Source organism: Petaurus breviceps, unplaced genomic scaffold (assembly GCF_028583685.1).
Source record: "Petaurus breviceps papuanus isolate PSGF00001 unplaced genomic scaffold, PetGlider_PUasm1.0 91133, whole genome shotgun sequence".
Lineage (NCBI taxonomy): Eukaryota > Metazoa > Chordata > Mammalia > Diprotodontia > Petauridae > Petaurus > Petaurus breviceps.
This window is the reverse complement of record NW_027187419.1, coordinates 55,163,642-55,169,249: the sequence shown is the minus strand read 5'-3', so window position 1 is coordinate 55,169,249 and position 5,608 is coordinate 55,163,642.

The window sequence follows — 5,608 nt, the reverse complement described above, 5'->3', positions numbered from 1 at the left end:
AGACTTGGGTATTCTATCTGTGGCTTTTTATTTTCACTATTTGGTTGGATAAACAGTCCTAGAGAAAACTTGATCAAGTCACCTCCTCTGGCCTCAGTTCCTATACCAAAGGGTATAGATGGCCTCCAAAGTCCCTTATAGACCCATTTTTATTCTACAATTTTATGATCCTATGACCAGAAGAATATGGCTTTAAAGAGAAAGGCTTTAATGAAAATAAGCTGATTGAGATTATTGAAAGCACTAAGTAGCATTTTCCCAAACACAATATATGAAACTCTCTTCTTCTTATTCAATCTTAATCTCAGTCAGCAAACAAGCATTTATGAAGAGCTTATTATGTGCTTGGCGTTGTTTTGGGGATATAAAAAAAATGGCAGAATTCGTTACTACCATCAAAAAGCTTACAATTTAATGTCAAGATAACTACATAAGCAACTCAGTAAATAGAAGATAACAGAATTAGTGGAAGGTAATCTGAAAGGAGGACCCTAGCAACTAGCAACTGCAGAAAGTGAGTGATAAACTACCTGGAAAAAGAAATAGGGAAAACATGGAGTTAAAAGGGCAGGTAATTGATGATCTGTAGCACCTGCTGAGTATATCATTAACTACAATTTGGGCAATATGGAGTCTTCATTCACTTTTTCAAGTGTGAATTTCTTTATTTCTTTGGATTTCAATAAGTAGGTTTTATACCGTTCTATGGGTTCGATACAATTAGTAGTACAACGTCAGCTGTGAATTAAAACATTTGGAGAACTTTGACATGAGTAAAGAAATCTTGTTTTGGTGGATTCAGTAGAGAACATGTTTTAAGACATTGGGATGCACTTTTAGTGAGTGAATGGTCTTCCTACTTTATACCTCATTTGATGTCACTGTTAACTGTATCATTGAACAAAGACTTCTTCACAATCACATATGTCATTATATCTTCTATAACTCCATATTTTTTTAGCTATAAGTTAGTGATTTGGCCATAGAAGAAATGTCTAGTTAAACACACCATTGTCTTCATGCTTTCATCAAGGTTACACTCTAAAAGTTCATAGACCATTCCTGTAAACATTTTATAGAAAAAATAAAGTAGTCTTGTGGATCAGAAGTTGTTGATATTCTCTCTCTCTCTTTCTCTCTCTGTCTCTCTCTGTCTCTCTCTCTCTCTCTCTCTCTCTCTGTCTCTCTGTCTCTCTCTCTCTCTCTCTGTCTCTCTCTCTGTCTCTCTCTCTCTCTCTCTGTCTCTCTCTCTCTCTCTGTCTCTCTCTCTCTCTCTAACATATTATCCTTCAACTTTTCTTTTCCTTTGTAATCTTTCCTTTTATAAGATATTTTAACAATTAAACTCTGTATGACTTTGAAAATCTATTGTACAAGGGGCTTTTTGTGAATGGATTTGCCATTTAAACTGGCATTACCTTGGGCTGCCATATGTCTCTGCTTAGCAAAATATGAAAAAAAGTCAGCATGTGGTTTGATAGTTATTAATATCCTATTGAGCCTTTTTTTGGTAATCATAAGAAACCATGTTTTTCTTTTCTCTAAGGGTTTGATAGCCTCCCTCCTTTAAGATATTTTGAGATTTGATCCCTCATTGCTCAAAACAGCATTTTAACTGACCCATATGTCCCTTCTATATGGTTGCTCTAGCCCTGTTCTTCTTCTTATCTTCATTTTCTTTATTGTCATTTCTAGCTGTCAAGTTAGAGCCCAAATGGGCCAATTATATTGTCTTTTATGGAGATAATTTTTGTAATAGAAATGTTGAGGAATCTTTTTTTATTTCTCAAGTGTTTTTCATTCTCCTTTCAGTTTCATAGTTCAGTGCTTTGAGGATGGGCTCAATCAACTGAGTTGAACTTATGGGGATTTTCTACCAAATCTCTTACTGTTTTATGAAGCAAAACTCATAATCTTCAACTATCCTATTTCTTAAGATTTAGTTTTTATTTGTATTCAGAAGCAGTGTTATTCTTGCCCAATAAATCTTTCTGTATGCCAAGGAAATCAAGCATTCACACGTTAAGGTGATTTTTATTCTCCTTTGGCCTCTTCATTATGATGCTTAATTTGCATTAGTTTAACTTCCTTAGGAAATGGAAAGACTACATTGAAGTCCATCATTTTATCTGTTTCTCATTTTTTTTCATTGTCAACATCATACTTAAATAGTTCTGGTTAGAATGCCTCAACTGCATGCTATACCTTCTGATTTTTATTCTTCTAATTTGATATTTATTTTGATCAATTTGCTATAATAGTTTTACAGACTAACTAGAAATTCTTGATTTGACCATAACTTCTATATCAGCAATATATCAATTCTTGTCTGTTAGAATATAATCAATTTCATTTATGTGGATATGTTATTCAGGCTTCACTATATTCAGTGCCACCAGACCCTCTTCTAGACAAATTATTCATATTATATACTCATGATGCTTCTGAAAACTCTCCAGATCTTTAGCCTTTCTGGTTCAGTGACCTGAAATATGAATGGGAGGGTTGTATTCTGTGGAGGAGAGGGAACCAATGGAGCTTTGCTTCTAATAACCTTGTGGACTCTTAGGCACTTCATAGTCTCCAGGCACATGCCTAGAGAGCCTATTAAATAATCAGAATAATATTATAGGCACTCAGGCAAGGCAGTAGGAGGAAAACGTTAATGACTCATAAACCCTTCAGATACCAGCACAGATATATTTTTCTACTCATCAAATTTGGTGAACCTATTCTATGTGCCAGAGAAAACCAGGATAATCCCATGAGACTCTTCCTAATAGAAAAAAAAATTAGCATCAAAATGCTTGTTAATATAAAATGCAGATTTCTTACTTAGAGAAAATGTAGATTAATGTAAGTTTTGCAAAGTAATCGCATTATTTGCCTTTCCTTGTTGCCATTCAAATGCGCATTAAAATTGTCATCATCAATATCATTGTAACAGTTTGTATTTATAAAAAATACTTTAGTGCTATAAAGTTCTTCAATATACCTTTTCAATTTGACTTTTACAAGTTCCACGAAAGTCCTAGTCCAACACTGGGTCATAGCATGGAGTCTGTCATGGATTTTTGAAGGCTATGCCAATAGAACACAAGCTTGGGCATGTTCTACTAGGCTGGAAAAGTTTCAAGTATGGGCTGAGCATCATATTGTGTTTCTGCTGTCCTATGACCAGCCTAGATAAATATGGAGATGTTCATCACCAGAAGGCTGGCCACCAGGCGATGAATATTTCTTGTCCATGGCAACCCATGGAACAAAACATAAACACAAAATGTTCCTCAGTTGTTTGTCACTCTTTGATAACTGAAGTGACAGTGATGGGGTGACATAAAAGGGAGCAGGATATCCCATTAATTTTTCTTTTTATACCTCACTAAATACTTTTGATTCTACCTTCACTTTATCTCCTTCATTTTTCCCTCTTATATACTTAAACTGCCCTTTCCCTATTTCATGTATCTATTATGTTTTGCCTAGACCTTTGTAATAGTCTTTTTGACTGGTCTTCCAGCTTTTCCTCAAATTTTTCCATCACACAATTGGCAGAAGAATCTTCCCACTACAGAGATCACTTCTCAATTTCAATAATAAGAGCAACCCAATGACAAAACAACCTTTCCCTGGTTCTCTGTTGCCTCTATGACAAAATAAAAAAAAAACACCTGAACCTGCCATGTAATAATTGCACAACTTAGCCTTAGCCTCCTTTTCTAACATAATTTCACTCAGCTTTCCCTAGTTTTACATTCATCCTATTTTGTCTTATTCTTTACTGATTCTGTGTATCATGCACATTTCTTTTCCCAAAAAATTTATTTATTTTTACCTTTTCAACATTCATTTCCACAAGATTTTGAGGTACAAATTTTCTCCCCATCTTTCCCCTACCTCCACCCCCAAGATAGCAAGCCTACTGAATACCTCTTCCCCCAATCTGTTCTCCCTTATATTCTCCCCCATCCTCTCCCTAAATTTCTGGTATGGCAAGATGGATTTCTATACCCTGGTGCCTGTATATCTTATTCCCCAGTTGCATGCAAAAAAAATAAAATTTTAACATTTGTTTTTGAGACTTTGATTTCCAGATTCTTTCCCTTCTTCCCTCCTCACCCACCCCCACTGGGAAGACAAGCAATTCAATATAGGTTGTACATGTGTAGTTATGCAAAACATTTCCATAGTAGTTATACTGTAAAAGACTAACTGTATTTCCCTCCATCTTATCCCACCCCCCACTTATTCTATTTTCTACTTTGACCCTGTCCCTTTCAAAAGTGTTTGTTTCTAACTACCCTTTCTCCCATTTGCCCTTCCTTCTATCATCCCCCCTCTTATTCCCTTCCTGCCTACTTTCCTGTAGGTTAAGATACCCAATTGAGTGTGCATGTTATTCCCTCCTTAAGCCAAATACAATGAAAGTAAGGTTGACCCATTCCCTTTCACCTTCCTGCTCTTTCCCCTCCATTATAACAGTTTTCTCTTGCCTCTTTTATTTGAGATAATTTACCCAGTTCTATCTTTCCCTTTTTCCTTATACCAATATATTCCTCTCTCACCTCTTAATTTTATTTTGTAAATATCATCCTTTTATATTCAACTGATCCTGTGTCCTCTGTCTATGTATACATGTACACACACATGCATACACACATACATATTTATACACACACACCCTCCTGTACACATAAACATACACACACATCTATATTCCCTTCAACTATCCTCATACTGAGAAAAAGTCTCATGAGTTGCAATTATCATTTTTCTATGTAAGAATGTAAATAGTTTGACTTTAATCAGTTCCTTATGATTTCTTTTTCCTGTTTACCTTCTCATGCTTCTCTTTCTTCTTGTATCTGAATGTCAAATTTTTTGTTCAGCTCTGGTTTTTTCATCAAGAATGCTTGAAAGTCCTCTATTCCATTGAATGACCATATTGTCCTCTGAAGCATTAACTGGGTAGGTGATTCTTGGTTTTAATCCTAGCTCCTTTGACCTCTGGAATATTATATTCCAAGACCTTCTATTCCTTACTGTAGAAGCTGCTTTACCTTGTGTTATCTTGATAGTGTTTCCACAACACTCAAATTATTTCTTCCTTGTAATATTTTTCTCCTTGACCTGGGAACTCTGGAATTTGGCTATAACATTCCTAGGAGTTTTCTTTTGGGGACCTTTTTCAAGGGGTAATCAGTGAATTTTTCAATTTCTATTTTGCCCTATGGTTCTAAAACATCGGGGCAATTTTCCTTGAGAATTTCTTGAAGGATGATTTCTAGGTTCTTTTTTGGATCGTGGCTTTCAGGTAATCCAATAATTTTTAAAATATCTCTCCTGGATCTATTTTAAAGGTCAGAGGTTTTTCCAATGAGATATTTCACATTGCCTTCTATTTTTTCATTTGTTTGGATCTATTTTATAGTATCTTGATTTCTCATAAAGTCATTAGCTTCCATTTGCTCCAATCTAATTTTGAATGATTTATTCTCCTCAGTGAGCTTTTGAAATTCCTTTTCCATCTGGCAAATTCAGCTTTTTAAGGCATTCTTCTCCTCATTGGCTTTTGGGACCTCTTTTGCCCTTTGAATTAGTCTATTTT